The sequence below is a fragment of the Artibeus jamaicensis genome, unplaced genomic scaffold (genome assembly GCF_021234435.1).
Source record: "Artibeus jamaicensis isolate MK-2021 breed Jamaican fruit bat unplaced genomic scaffold, CSHL_Jam_final contig_700, whole genome shotgun sequence".
NCBI classification, from domain to species: domain Eukaryota; kingdom Metazoa; phylum Chordata; class Mammalia; order Chiroptera; family Phyllostomidae; genus Artibeus; species Artibeus jamaicensis.
In genome coordinates this window covers 3,004,206-3,021,053 of record NW_026521930.1, presented here as the reverse complement: position 1 = coordinate 3,021,053, position 16,848 = coordinate 3,004,206, and positions in this window count along the sequence as shown.

Genomic DNA, 16,848 nt, shown 5'->3' with positions numbered 1-16,848 from the left:
GATAAAAGACTTAAATATAAATCACAACACCACAAAAGTCCAAGAGAAGAACATAGGCAGGAAAATCTCAGATATTCCACACAGCAACATTTTCACTAATATATCCCCTAGAACAAGGGACATAAAGGAAAGAATAAATTAATGGGATCTCATCAAACTAAAAAGCTTCTTCACAGCTAAAAAAAAAGCATCAGCAAAATGAAAATGGAACCAACTGTATGGGAAAATATATTTGCCAGTGATACCTTGGACAAGGGTTTGGTCTTCAAAATATATAAAGAACTCACATGACTCCACTCCAGAAAGACAAACAACCAATCAAAAAATGAGCAAAGAACCTAAACAGACACTTCTCCAAGGAGGACATATAGAGGGCCCAGAGACATATGAAAGAATGCTCAGCATCACCAGCCATCAGAGAGTGGAAAAATAAAACCACAATGAGAAAACACTTCAAACTGGTCAGAATGGCCATCATAAACAACTTAACAAACATGTGCTTGCTAGGTTGTGGAGAAAAGGGGACCCTAGTGCACTGTTGGTGGGAATACAGACTGGAGCAGCCACTGTGAATAAAAGTATGGGATTTTCTCAGGAAACTAAAAATGGAACCGCCTTTTGACCCAGCATTTCCACTGCTGGGTATATACCATAAGAATCCCAAAACATCAATTCAAAAGAACCTATGCATCCCACTGTTCATAGCAGCACAATTTACAACAGCCAAGTGTTGGAAGCAACCTAAGTACCCATCAGTAAATGAATGGATCAAAAAACCACGGTACATTTACACAATGGAATACTATGCAACAGAAAGAAAAAAGGAGCTTCTACTACTGCAACAGAATGGATGGATCTGGAGGGCATTATGCTAAGAGAAATAAGTCAGTTGGTGAAAGACAAATACCATATGATCTCACCTATAAGTGTAACCTAATCACCAAAACAAACGAGCACACAAAATATAATCAGAGATATAGAAACAAAGAATAAATTGATAGTAACCAGAGGGGAGGTGAGAGGGGATGACTGGGGGGAAGGGGAAGTTTCATCAAGGAACATGTATAAAGAACGCATGGACAAAGCCAAAGGGGCTAGGATTGAGGGTGGCAGGTGTGGATGGCTGGGGTGGGTGGGACTGGTAGGAGGAAAATGGAGACAATTGTGCTTGAACAACAATAAAGAAAAAAACCTGACATACTCATAAATAAAGACAAGCACACAAAAATATGCATGTTGTTTTGAATTTTATTATGATTTAGAAAGAGACAGAATGTAAAATTTTTTTAAATAAAACACAGTAGGCTTTTATTAACCAATGTCACCACAATAAATTTAATTTTTAAAAACTTCCAAAGTTTGTTAAGGGACTACGAAGGATGGCAGCAAGGTAGGTGGGAGTGAAGCCCAACTGGAACACCTAGCCATCTTCAGGGAACAGAGTGAATAACCAATGGAATCCCAGCTTATATTAAGTTTGAAGGCAAAAAGTTGCAGAGGACAATGAAAAACACACAGTGAGGAGAGTGTGCCCAGAAGGTAAAGTCCCTGGGATCTGCATCAGGACAAAGGCTGCTTTGGTCTCTCTCTGGTCCAGTGCCTGCTGCAGGAAATGGGGGAAGGGAGTTAGATCACCAGCTCCCTCCCCTACCAGAGCAGAGAGGGCAGCCAGGCACTAGGAGGGACCTGGGTGCTGAAAGTCGCTGAGGGAAGAGACAAAGTGGGAGACACACAGAGGAGGTACACATCCACTGGGACTGTGGTGGCTGGCATCAGAGAAATTGGGGTGCCAGTGACACCTGGGGAAGGGAGGAGTTGGGCCGTGTGGGACCCTGACTTGATAGTCTCCAGACTGGTTGGAAAGTGGGGCTATGCAGGCAGCTTCTTTATAAGGAACTCTCCAGCAGCAGCTGGCACATCCCAGAGAGATTTCAGCTGTGCGTTCCCAGAGTGGCAGAGGGGAACTGTGCACCCCGCATAGTCTCACTAGTCCCACACTGCATGCCCAAAGATGGTGGCTGAGCTAAAACATGTACCCCACCTGTCTCACACTGTGTACACCCAGTGTGAGTGGCAGAGGGGAAGCGTGCACCCCTGCTGCTCTGGCACTGCTTGCATGAAGACCGTACTATAGGGGAACCATGTACCCCACTTGTTTCAGCTCTGCACCTGAGATTGACTTATGCTGTGAGGAGCTGAGTGGCTGATTTGAGCCTGGCAGCTCATGGAAGACCTGGGCGGGGGGCCTGGAAATTCTGAATAGCGCAGCCCAAAACTGGTCCCCATCCTCTCAGGAATGGAGAAGGAGGGAGAAAAGCTAAGCCCAGACCCCTCTTCCTGTAACATCTAGGAAGATCAGCAGAACTCACTGAACAGGTTTAAAGTCAGCAGGAGGCTTATTATTGTCTTTTTTTTTTCCCTTTTCTTTTTGGATCCTCTTCCTCCTGAACCCTCCCCCTTTTTTTTCTTCTTCTTCTTCCAAGTGAGACCATAAAACGTAGAGTTCAAACGGTACAGAAACAGATCAAAAGAAGAAGCACAAGGCTAACCACCAAAATTGAGAAGCTGAGACAAATGTCACTCTGCTACAGACCTAGCATTTTACTGAGTGTGTGTATTATAATTATTTTGCAATTATTTTTTACCACTTTGTTTTATTAGTATATTTTTATTTCTCTTTCTTATTTTTAGTTTTCTTTGTTTTATTTTCCTGTTTAGTTGCATTGCTTGACTCCTTTTCCTTATTCTCTCTTTATTGTATTTTAATTTTTCTTCTTTCATTTCACTAGTTTTCCAATAGCATACAACTCTTTTTTTTAATTTTTATTTAGTTATTTTTCAAGTACATTTTTTGTCTATTACTCCCATCCCAGCCCCCCCCCGCCCTGTCTCCCCCCTCTCTCCCATCCCCACCCCAGCCCTCATCCCTGTGTCTTTCATACTTGTTCCTCAAAATCCCTCCCCATTTTTCCCCTTAAATTCCTTTCTCTCTCCCCTCTGGTCGCTGCCTACTTGTTCTCTATTTCATTGTCTTTGTTTTTATTCTGTTTGCTTGTTTGTTTTATTGTTTAGCTTCCTGTCAAAGGTGAGATCAGATGGTATTTGTCCTTCAGTGACTGGCCTATTTCACTCAGCATAATGCTTTCCAGTTCCATCCATGTTGTTGCAAAGGGTAGTAGCTCCTTCTTTCTCTCTGCTGCATAGAATTCCATTGTGTTTATGTACCACAATTTTTGGATCCATTCGTTTACTGATGGACACCTAGGTTGCTTCCAACTCTTGGCTATTGTAAATTGTGCTGCTATGAACATTGTGGTGCATAGGTTCTTTGAAATTGATGTTTCAGGATCCTTGGGGTATAATCCTAGCAGTGGAATTGCTGGGTCAAAAGGCAGGTCAATTTTTATTTTTCTGAGAAAATTCCATACTGTTTTCCATAATGGTTGTACCAGTCTGCAATCCCATCAACAGTGAACTAAGGACCCCTTTTCGCCACAACCTCTCCAACATTTGTTGTTTGTTGCTTTGTTTATTATAGCCATCCTCACTGGTATAAAGTGGTATTTCATTGTGGTTTTAATTTGCATCTCTCTGATAGCTAACGATATTGAGCATCTCTTCATGTGTCTCTGGATATTCTGTATGTCCTCTTTGGAGAAGTGTCTGTTCAAGTCCTTTTCCCATTTTTTAATTGGTTTAAATGTCTTCCTAGAGTGGAGTCATGTAAGTTCTTTGTATATTTTGGAGATTAAACCTTTGTCTGAGGCATCATTGGCAAATATGTTTTCCCATACAGTTTGTCTTTTTAATTTAATACTGTTTTCTTTAGCCATGCAGAAGCTTTTTATTTTGATGAGATCCCATTTGTTTATTCTTTCCTTTATATTCCTTGCTCTAGGGGACATATCGGTAAAAATGTTGCTGCATGGAATATCTGAGATTTTCTTGCCAATGTTCTCCTCTAGGACTTTAATGGTGTCACGGCTTATATTTAAGTCTTTTATCCACCTTGAATTTATTTTGGTGTATGGTGTAAGTTGGTGCTCAAGTTTCATTTTTTTGCATGTAGCTGTCCAGTTCTCCAAGCACCATTTGTTTAAGAGGCTATCTTTGCTCCATTTTATGTTACTGCCCCCTTTGTTGAATATTAATTGACTGTAGAAAGTTGGGTTGATTTCTGGACTCTCTGTTCTGTTCCATTGGTTTATGTGCCTGTTTTTATGCCAGTACCAGGCTGTTTTGATTACAGTGGCCTTGTAATACAGTTTGATATCAGGTATTCTGATCCCTCCTACTTTGTTATTCTTTCTCAAAAGAGCAGCTGCTATTCGGGCTTGTTTATGATTCCACATGAATTTTTGAAGTGTTTGTTCTATGTCTGTGAAATACGCCATTGGTACTTTAATGGGTATTGTATTGAATCTGTAAATTGCTTTGGGTAGTATGGACATTTTGATGATGTTAATTCTTCCAATCCATGAACACGGTATATGTTTCCATTTGTTGGTGTCTTCCCTGATTTCTTTCTTCAGGGCTGTGTAGTTTTCTGCATACAGTTCTTTTACCTCCTTGGTTAGGTTTATTCCCAGATATTTTATTTTTCTGTTTGCTATATCGAATCGGATTTTTTCCTGGATTTCTGCTTCTGCTGATTCATTGTTACTATACAAAAATGCCTTTGATTTCTGGGTATTGACTTTGTATCCTGCTGTTTTGCCAAATTCATTAATTAGTTGGAGCAGTTTTTGGGTAGAGTCTATAGGATTTTCCATGTACACTATCATGTCATCTGCAAGCAGCGACAGTTTTGCTTCCTCCTTCCTATTTGGATGCCTTTTATTTCCTTTCCTGCCTGATCACTGTGGTCAAAACTTCCAATACTATATTGAATAGAAGTGGTGAAAGTGGACATCCTTGTCTTGTTCCTGATCTTAGTGGAAAAGATTTTAGTTTTGTCCCATTGGGTACAATATTGGCTGTAGGTCTCTCATATATGGCCTTTATTATATTGAGGAATGCTCCCTCTATTCCCACTTTGCTGAGTGTTTTTATCATAAATGGGTGCTGTACCTTATCACAAGCTTTTTCCACATGTATTGGTATGATCATGTGGTTTTTGTCTTTGCTTTTCTTTATGTGATTAATTACATTTACTGATTTGCGAATGTTGAACCATCCTTGCATCCCTGGGATGAATCCCACTTGGTCATGGTGTATAATCTTTTGGATATATTGTTGGATGCGATTTGCCAATATTTTGTTGAGGATTTTAGCGTGTATGTTCGTCAGTGATATTGGCCTGAAGTTTTCTTTCTTTGTTGTATCTCTATCTGGTTTTGGAATTAGGATGATGCTGGCTTCATAAAAGGAGTTTGGGAATTTGCCATCCTTTTGGATTTTTTGGAATAGTCTGTGAAGAATGGGGGTTAGGTCTTCCTTAAATGCTTTGTAGAATTCTTCTGTGAACCCATCTGGTCCGGGGCTTTTGTGTGATGGGAGTTTTTTGATTACTGCTTCCATTTCTTTTGCTATTATTGGTCTATTCAGGTGTTCTACTTCTTTTTCATTGAGTTTTGGGAGATTATATTTTTCTAGAAATGTGTCCATTTCCCCTAGGTTCTCAAATTTCTTGGCATGCAGTTCTTCATAGTAATTTCTTACAATCCTTTCTATTTCTGTGGTATCAGTTGTAATCCTGTTTCATTTCTGATTGTGTTTATTTGTGTCCGTTTCCTTCTTTTCTTGATGAACCTACTTAAAGGCTTGTCTATTTTGTTTATCTTTTCAAAGAACCAACTCCTGGATTCATTGATCCTTAGAATTGTGCTTTTAGTCTCTATGTCATTTAGTTCTGCTCTGATCTTGGTTATTTCCTTATTTCTACTTGCTTTGGGCTGTTTTTGTTGCTGTTTCTCGAGTTCTTGCAGGAGTAGAGTAAGGTTGTTTGTTTGAAATGTTTCTATCTTCTTTAGGTAGGCCTGTATTGCTATAAACTTCCCTCTCAGGACTGCCTTCACTGTGTCCCATAAGTTTTGGGTTGTTGTGAGATCATTTTCATTTGTTTCCAGAAACTTTCTGATTTCTTCCCTAATTTCATTCTTGACCCATTCATTGTTTAATAGCATGCCATTCAGTCTCCATGATTTTGGGTGTTTTGGGTTTTTTCCTTTGGGGTTGGTTTCCAGTTTCAGTCCCTTATGGTCAGAGAAAATGCTTGGTATGATTTTAATATTCTTGAATTTGTTGAGGCTTGTTTTGTGTCCTATCATGTTGTCTATCTTTGAGAATGTTCCATGTGCATTTGAAAAGAATGTGTATTTAGCTTGTTTGGGGTGAACAGCTCTGTATATATCAGTTAGGTCCATTTCATCAAGGGTGTTGTTTAATGCCACAATGTCTTTGTTGATATTTTGTTTGGAAGATCTGTCCATTTTTGATAGTGGGGTATTAAAATCCCCCACTATAATTGTGTTGCTGTCTGTATCTTTCTTGAAGTCCTCTAAGATGTTCGTTATATATTTTGGTGCTCCTATGTTGGGTGCATATATATTTCTGATGTTAATGTTTTCTTGGTGGATTTTCCCTTGAGTATTATGAAGTGACCTTCTGGGACACTCTTTATGGCTCTTTTTTTGAAGTCTATTTTGTCTGATATGAGAATTGCTACCCCAGCTTTTTTTTCTTGACCATTTGCTTGGAAAAATTGTTTCCAGCCTTTCACTTTTAGTCTGTGATGGTCTTTTGTCCTGAGGTGGGTCTCTTGTAGGCAGCATATGTGTGGGTCATACTTTCTTATCCATGACACTATTCTGTGCCTTTTGATTGGAGCATTTAATCCATTTACATTTAAGGTTATTATTGATAGGTACTTATTCATTGCCATTTCTGTACCTATGTTCCTCTCTGTCTGTCTCTTTTCCTTCCTTTCCTTAAAGCAGACCTTTTAGTATTTCTTGTAGAGCTGGCTTGGTGGCAGCAAATTCTTTAGACTTCTTTTGTCTTGGAAGCTCTTTATTTGGCCTTCTATCTTGATTGAGAGCCTTGCTGCGTAAAGTAGCCTTGGTTGTAGGCCTCTGGTTCTCATTACTTAGAACATTTCTTGCCATTCTCTTCTTGCTTGGAGTGTTTCCATTGAGAAGTCGGTGGTAACCTTATTGGGACTCCCTTGTATGTTATTTCTTTTTTTCTCCCTTGCTGCCTTTAAGATTCTCTCTTTGTCTTGGAGTTTTGCCATTTTGATGATGATGTGTCTTGAAGTGGGCCTCCTTGGGTTCCTCTTGAATGGGACTCTGTGTGATTCCTGGATCTGTGTGACTTTTTCTTTTATCAAATTAGGGAAATTTTGTCTTGTGACTCTTTCAAATACGTTTTCTATCCCTTGTTCTTCTTCTTCTCCTTCTGGTATTCCTATTATTCGGATATTATTACGTCTCATATTGTCTTGCATTTCTCTTAATGACTTCATTCTTTCTGAGCCTCTTTTCCCTTTCCTGTTCTTTCTGTGAGATGCTTTCTACTTTGTCCTCTAATTCACTAATCCAATCTTCTGTTTCACCTATCCTATTTTTAATGCTTTCTACTGTGTTTTTCAATTCACAAATTGTATTCTTCATTTCCTCTTGGCCCTTGCTAATAGTTTCCATTTCCTTTTTCATGTTGATATAGTTCACAGTGAGATCATTGTAGCTCCCCTGTAGTTTCTGGTAGCTGATTGTGAGCTCTTTGAACTTCCTGATAACCAGTGCTTTGAATTCAGAATCTGATAGTTGACTTGCCTCTATTTCATCTAACATTCTTTCTGAGGGTTCCTCCTTTCCTTTCATTTGGGGATTGTTTCTTTGTCTTCCCATTGTTTATGAGACTCTTCTTGTTAGCCTCAGCTTCTTAGACTAATCTGTTTTGACATCCTGGGTTTATGGTGTGATCTTTTGTGGTGGAGTGCGTGTGAATTTCAGTGGTGCAGTCTCTTTTGGTTATCCTGTTGTTTTCTGCTTCCACCTACTCAAATATGCAGCAACTTTTGGCTTCTCTCCTACAACAATGTGCAATTTGTCTCTCTGACTCTACTATTGGGAGGCCTCTTCTATGGGTCCAGCTCTGGTCTTTTTATATTTTCAAGTTGATTGTGACTCTTGTGGGTAAAAGAAAGAAATGACAAGGAAAGAAATAAAAGGAAGAAAAAATGGTAGGGGAATGGAAGAAAGAGCAATAAGTTTAGAAAGAAAGGAAAAAGAAATAAAACAGAAAATCCGAGAAAAAAGGACAAAAGTATGGAAAGATGAAACAGTAATAAAATTTAAGAGAAATAACAGATTACTTTAAAAAAGAAAAAGATAAAGAAAAGGAATGGAGAAGGAAGAAAAGTAAAAATAAAATAAAATAAAATAAAGTAAAGTAAAGTAAAGTAAAGTAAAAAAAAACCCAAGAAACAAAAAATGCACAAACAAAAATTATCTCTCAAAACAACATCAGAACAGGAAATGTCACTTGTTGGCTTCAAACTAGCTGAACCGGTTTTTCTGGTTGCAGTTGGCCGAGGGTCGATTGTTGTGATTTTTTCAGCCAGCCCCTCTCAGGATTCAGACACTTGGTGCCTCTCCCCACCTCCCTACAATGGGGAACTAGGACTTCCTCACAGTGCTCCCCTCCCAAGGGTTACCGCCATAGGCTGGTTTGTTGTGTTTGCAGGCACCTGCACCGGCCTAGTTGCCTGGTTCCCTCGGGATTGAGCACAGGCCTGCCCCCGTTCCGTTGGGAAGCCCCAGACCCTCTGCCCAATCCTGGGCTTGCTGCCAAGATGGGTGTGAAGCAGACCAGGTTGCCATGTCTACTGGATTCAGAGCCCCAGGCTGCACCTCTGAGTTCTCCTGGGCTGGCAACCACAGAGTCCTTGGTTGGGGCCCTTTGTCCTCCGCACCCTCTCTGCAAACTCTATCAAACAAGTCTCTCCTGGCACCCCACCTTGCTTGGCCAGACAGGGAGGGGGTTGAGGGTCTCAGCTCTTTTCCCAGGACCTCTCAGCGCCCGGGGCTTCCAGATAGTCTGAGGGGGGTGGACTAGAAGCCACGAGCCGATCTGAGGACTGGGCGCCGACCCAGAAACTCTGTGCGCAGGTCGCGGCACACTGCGTGGTGTGTATTTCTTCTGCTCTTGTGTTTGTCTGGGTCCCCTGGCCAACCTCTGCCAAAAAAAACCTAGGGATGGAGCAGCACCACGCCAGGCACTGAACCCAGAACTGTGTGCAGGCTGAAATCTCCTCTGCTCCCCTCTGGTTGGGTCTCTTGGCAGGTCCGGGCCCAAAAATCCTAGGGAGGTAGCTTTCTGGGCCCTGAATGCTGGCCTAGGAGCTCCCAGGCACTTGCCCAGATACACTGCCTGTGGAGCAACTAGTTCCCCAAATTGCGCGCAGGCTGAAATTTCTTCCACACCTCTTTGCCTGGGCCACTTGGCCTGCCCGGTGGAAAAATCCCAGGGAGGGAACCGTTTGTGCCCTGAATGCTGTCCCAAGCGCCCTGGGTGTTTCCCTTTGCTTTGTCCAAGAGACTACTGTACCGCTGCTGTCTCCCTACCGTCTGGTTCCTCTGTGACCGATGAGGTTTCTGGTGTCTTATTTTCATACATGCTTGGCAACTGCTGGCTTGCTGGTCTCACCTCCTCCGATCAGACAGGTCTCCCTCTCTTTTGTACTAGGAACTGGTATCTGCTCTGTCCTAGTCCACCGCCATCTTGGAGCCCAACAATAGCACACAACTCTTGGTTGGTTACTTCCTCTTCTGGTTATCCAAGTCATTTATTTCTTGTCATATTATTGTTGTTCCAGGACTATTATAAATAATTGTTGTTCCATAAAATTGTACATACTACACAACAACCCTCCATGATCTTAGCCCACTTCACTTTAATCCTCAGCATTATTATCGTTCTGGTTAACTCTATTCTCTGTCACACTACACCTACTTTCTATCCTTTAATCACACTATGTCTCATCATTGAACCTTTTACTAGTGCTCAGTTTTCTGGATTCAGATCACAATCATCCTCCCCTCTAACAAGAATCTTATCTCTCTTTCACCTTTACAAAAAGTGGCTGGTTGGGTGAAGTATCACAGTTAATGCTATACTTATACAAAAAATCTCTTATCTCTTTTCTAGTCACTGGTAATTTAAACCCCATAAAATACAGTCTTGCTGTTTTAATCCATTTTGTCTACCCACTTCCACTGATCAAATACAAGAATAGGTGGGAGCAGCAAATATCAGTATACCTGCTGGAGGAGAAAAACCTCCAATAAAGGGACCACCAAAAGGTAAAAACCCAAGTAAAACAACAGAGCCCACACCAACAGTAGAAAGTGCAAACCTAGAGCGTCCAGTCAAGGAGATGACAGACCACACCAATAACCTCATAGAATTCCTACCATAGAAGTTCACCCTACAAAGACAGGAAACAAAGCAAAATATCAGGAAGCACAGAAACAAACAAAAAGAGTCACCTAAAATGGGGAGACAGAAAAAGAACACGCAATCAAAGGAAATGGAAAGCTCCCCACTAAAAGAGCTACATGAAATTGAGGTAACAAAAATACCAGAAATAGAATTTCAATTAATGGTTATAAAGATATTCAAGAAGTTAACAGACAACTACAAGGAACTGAGTGAGAACTACATCAACATGAAAAAGAAAACAAAAACTATAAACGAAAACCAGGGAGAAATGAACAATAAAATCTCAGATACAAAAAACAATTAGAAGAAGTTACAAGCAGGCTAGATGAAGCAGAGGATCAAAACAGTGAGCTGGAGGACAAGGTAGAAAAAAAATCCCAGATAGAGGAAGAAAAAGAAAAGAGACTCAAAAAGAATGAACAGGTGGTAAGGGAGCTGCAAGACAACATAAAATGTAACAGTATCCACATATAGGGATACCAGAATAAGAATAAGAACAAGAATAAGAATAGGGAGAAGAAGAAAAAGAAAAAGAAGAAGAATGGCAAGACATAGAAAACCTTGAAAAGTAATGATGGAAAATTTCCCTAATTTGATTAGAGAAACAGTCACACAAACCCAGGAAACACAGAGTTCCAATCAAGAGGAACCCAAAAATGCCCATATCAAGACACATTACAATTAAAATGGCAAAATTCTAAGACAAAGAGAGAATCTTAAAGGCAACAGGAAGAAACACAAAGTAACAAGCAAGGGAAACCTAATAAGACTAGCAGCTGACTTCTCAGTGGAAACGCTTCAAGCCAGAAAAGAGTGGCCAGAAATATTACAAGTAATGAACCAGAAGCCTTCAAACAAGACTATTTTATCCAGCAAGGCTCTCATTGAAAATGAAAGGTGAAATAATGAGCTTCCCAGACAAAAGAGGTCTAAAATAATACACCTCCACCAAACCAGCTCTGCAAGAGAGGCTAAAGCAACTAATTCAAGAAAAGGAAGGAAAAGAGTGAGAAAGACAGGAAAACAGGTACCTATCAATGAACTGATACCTATCATTTCATTGACAATGAATAGGTACCTATCAATGATAACCTGAAAGGTAAACAGATTAAATGCTCCAATCAAAATATATAGAGTAGCCAAATGCATAAGAAAGCATGACCCACACATATGCTGCCTAAAATAGACCCACCTCAGAACAAAATACCTACACGAACTAAAAGTAAAGAGATGGAAACAAATTTTCCAGGCAAACAGACAGAAAAAAAAAAGCCAGAGTAGCAATACTCATATCAGACAAAATACACTTCAAAAAAGACCCATAAAAAGAGACACACAAGGTCACTTCATAATACTCAAGGAAGATCCATCAAGAAGGCATAAACACAGTAAATATATATGCACCCAACATAGGAGCACCCAATATACATAACGAAAATGTTGGAGGACTTAAAGAAAGATATTTACAGAAATACAATTATAGAAGGGGATTTTAACACCCCCCACTGTCAAAAATGGACAGATCTTCCAAATAAAATATCAAAAAAGACATTGTGGTATTGAATAATATCCTAGATCAAGTGAACTTAAACTGATATATATAGAGCCTTTCATCCCAGAGAAGCAAAATGAACATTCTTTTCAACTGCAAATAGAACATTTGCAAAAATAGACCACTTGATAGAACACAAAACAAGCCTCAACAAATTCAAGAACATTGAAATCATAACAAGCATTTTCTCTGACCACAAAGGACTGAAACTAGAAACTAAGCTCAAGGAATAAAACACCAAAACACTCAAAATTATGGATACTGAATAGTATGCTACTAAACAATGAATGAGTCAAGAAGGAGATCAAAGAGGAAATCAAAGAAACAAAGAAAAATGAACTCACAACAGCTCAAAACTTATGGGACAGAGCAAGGGCAGTCCTGAAACGGAAATTCATAGCTCAACAGGCCTACCTAAGAAAGAGAGAAACATTTCAAATAAACAACCTAAATCCTACTCCTACAAGAACTCAAAGAAAAACAACAAAGACAACCCAGAGCAAGTGGAAGGAAGGAAATAACCAAGATTAGAGCAGAATTAAATTACATACAGACTAAAAGCAGAATTCTAAGGATCAATGAATCTAGGAGCTGATTCTTTGAAAAGATGAACAAAATTGATAAGCCTTTAAGCAGCCTCATCAAGAAAATAAAAGAGAGAGAGAGGACTCAAATAAACACAATCAGAAATAAAAGAGGAGAGATTACAACTGATACCACAGAAATACAGAGGATTTTAAGAAATTACTATGAAGAACTATATGCCAAGATATTTGAAAACCTAGGTGAAATGAAAAAATTTCTAGAAGAATATAATGCAAAACTGAATGAAGAAGAAGCAGAAAGTCTGAACAAACCAATAACAGCAGATGAAATTGAAGCAGTAATCAAAAAACTCCCAACACACAAAAGCCCTGGACCAGATGGCTTCACGGGAGAATTCTACAAAGCATTTAAGGAAGAGCTAACCCCTATTCTTCACAGACTATTTGAAAAAATTCAATATGATGGAAGATTCACAAACTCTTTTTATGAAGCCAGCATCATCCTAATCCCAAAACCAGATAAAGTCACAAGAAAGAAAACTTGACTTCTGCCAAGATGGAGGCATAGATGGTGATGCCGTGCTTTCTTCCACAACCAAGTGGAGAGACAACAAAATATTAGCAACAGAAAACATAGGCAGAACACAGAAAATTGTCTGATAACAACAAATTCTTCAGCCTGACCAGTAAGAGGGGCGAAGCTAGCAGCTGGCAGAGCCGGGTTGCACAGGAAAACTCAGTCATAGGGACTCAGGCACGCAGATCCCAGGCATGGGGTTGCAAAGGGCAGACCCAGTGAGCGACCCAGTGAGTGGCCCAGTGAGTGAACAGCGTACCCAGTGAGGGTGCAGGGCGGCGAGTTGACTGTGATCCCGCATTCGTGTGCAGATAGACCAACAAGAGAGTGGGTGGTGAGACGACGGGACTGAGCAGGCCCCAGCGGCGAGAGACAGCAGAGGGGGACACCATTTCCCCACTCTGACCCCGCCCCCACATACAGCATCACAACCCATTGACCTGGGCGGCTCCACCCTGGTAAACACCTAAGGCTCCGCTCCTCATAATTAATGGACGCGAACAGACCAAAAATGGCTCAAGAAGATCTCAAAGCCCCAGAGCCCATAAATCTAAGTGATGAAGAAATAGCAAAACGTTCAGATGCACAGTTCAAAACACTGGTCATCAGGATGCTCACAGAACTGGTTGATTTTAGTCACAAATTAGAGGAACATATGAAGGCTAAACTAATTGAAATAAATGGCAATACACAGGAAACCAATAGTGATGAAGAAGAAACTGGGACTCAGATCAAGGGAGTGAACCAGAAGGAAGAAAATAATGTCCAAACAGGAAAATATGAAGAAACAAGAATTCAAAAAAATAAGAAGAGACTTAGGAACCTCCAGGACATTTTTAAATGTTCCAACATCTGAATTATAGGGGTACCAGAAGGGGGAAAGGAACAGCCACCAGTGGAAAACTTATTTGAACAAATAAGAAAGGAGAATTTCCCCAATCTGGTGAAGGAAATAGACTCCCAGGAAATCCAGGAAGCTCAGAGAGTCCCAAAGAAGTTGGACCCAAGAAGAAACACACCAAGGCACATCATAATTACATTAGCCAAAATTAAAATGAAGGAGAGAATCCTAGAAGCAGCAAGAGATAAGGGGACAGTCACCTACAAAGGAGTTCCCATCAGACTGTCAGCTGATTTCTCAAAAGAGACCTTACAGGCAAGAAGGGGCTGAAAAAAAGTATTCTAAGTCATGAAATACAAAGACCTACATCCAAGATTGCTCTATCCAGCAAAGCTTTCATTTACAATGGAAGGGCAAATAAAGTGCTTCTCAGATAAGATCAAATCCAAGGAGTTCATCATCACCAAGACCTTATTATATGAAATGTTAAAGGGACTTATCTAAGAAAAAGAAAATTAAAAATATGAACAGTGAAAGGACAGCAAACTCACAGTTATTAGCAACCACATCTAAAACAAAAGCAAACTAAGAGGACAGCTAGATCAGGAGCGGAACGACAGAAATGAAGATCACATGGAGGGTTAGCAACAGGGGAGTGGGAGAAGGAGAAGGGGGGAGAAGGTACAGAAAATAAGTAGCATAGATGGTAGGTACAAAATAGATAGGGGGAGGGCAAGAATAGTATGGGAAATATAGAATCTAAAGAACTTGAGACACATGGTAATAAACTAAAGGGGGGAATGGTGGGGGAGGGGGTGTGCATGATGGAGGGGAATGAAGGGGGAAATAGAACAACTGTAATGGCATAATTAATAAAATAATTTTTTTTAAAAAAAGAAAGAAAACTTCAGGCCAATATTGCTGCTGAACATAGAGGATAAAATCGTCAAGAAAATATTGCCAAACCGCATCCAACAATACTTTAAAAAGATCATACACCATGACCAAGTGGAATTCATCCCAGGGATGCAAGGATGGTTCAACATTCGCAAATCAGTAAAAGTAATACATCACATAAACAAAAGCAAAGACAAAAAACACATGATCATATCAAGAGATGCAAAAAAAAGCATTTGATAAGGCATAGCACCCATTTATGATAAAAACACTCAGCAAAATGGAAATAGAGGGAGCATTCCTCAACATAATAAAGGCCATATAATAGAAACATACTGCCAACATCATATTCAAAAGAAGAAAACTAAAAACTTTTTCTCTAAGATCAGGAATAAGACAAGGCTGTCCACTTTCACCACTTTTATTCAATATAGTATTGGAAGTTCTAGCCACAGCAAAAAAAAAAAAAAAGAAAAAGAAAAAGAAATAAAAAGCATCTAAATTAGAAAAAAGGTTAAAAAAAAAACCCTGTCATTGTTTGCAGATGATATGATAGTGTCCATAGAAAACTTTATAGATGCCACCAAATACTACCTGACCTAATTAATGAATTTGGCAAAACACTGGGATAAAAAGTCAATATTCAGAAATCAAACACATTTTTTGTACACCAACAATGAAATATCCAAAAGAGAAATCAGAAAAAAAAATCCCATTTTACATAGCAACAAGAAAACTAAAATACCTAGGAATAAACCTAACCAAGGAGGTAAAAGACCTGTACTAGAAAACTGTACAACACTGAAGAGAAAAATTAAGGAAGACACAATAAAATGGAAACATATACTGTGTTCATGAATCAGAAGAATTAACATTATCAAAATGTCCATACTTCCCAAAGCACTTTATAGATTCAATGCTTCACAGATATAGAACAAACACTTCAAAACTGTATATGGAACCATAAACAACCCTGAATAGCTGCAGCGATTTTGAGAAAGAAGTGCACAGTAGAAGGAATCACAATACCTGATATCAAAATGTATTACAAGGCCACTGTAATCAAAACAACATGGTACTGGCATAAGAATACACATATGGACCAATACAACAGAAGAGAGAGCCCAGAAATAAACCCAAGCCTCTACAGTCAATTAATATTTGACAAAGGGGGCAGTAACATAAAATGGACTAAAGATAGCCTCTTCAACAAATAGTATTTGGACTTCTAGCCAAGATGGAGGTGTTCATAGACACACTGTGCCTCCTCACACAACCAAAATAAGGACAACAAAAATTTAGAAATAAAATAACAACCAGTACTGACAGAAAATTGAACTGCATGGAAGTCTGACAACCAAGGAGTTAAAGTAGACACATTTATCCAGACTGCTAGGAGGGGTGGAGTTGGGCAACCAGGCAGAGAGAGGTTGTGGGGAAAAAAGGAAGAAGAATAAGAGAAAGCAGTGGCTGGCAGACCCTGGGTGTGCAAAGCAGCAGCTGGTAGACCCCGGCTCACAGGGTGGCAGCAGGCAGACACAGTGAGGCAGCAGATTGTGGAGGGGCTTGGCAAACAAAGTGGCTTGTGGCAACAGATGGTCCCACATTCATGAGCAGATAAACCAGGCAAAACTGGAAGCTAGACAGACCACACAACCCAGGGTCCCAGCTCAGGGAAATAAACCCTCAAAACATCATTTGAAAACACCTGTGGGGGTTGAAGTGCCAGGAAAGACTCCCAGCCTCACAGGAGAGTTTGTTGGAAAGACCCACAGGGTCCTAGAACACACACAAACCTCCCACATGGGAATCAGCACCAGAAGGGGCCACTTTGCTTTGGGGGATGAGGGGGAATTGACTGAAATCGGGCAGAGAGCAGAACAAGTGCCATTGTTTCCTCTCAGACCCCTGCCCCAGATACAGTGTCACAACCCAGCTACTGGGTTGCCCTGCCCCAACGAACACCTAAGGCTCCACCCCTCACTATGTA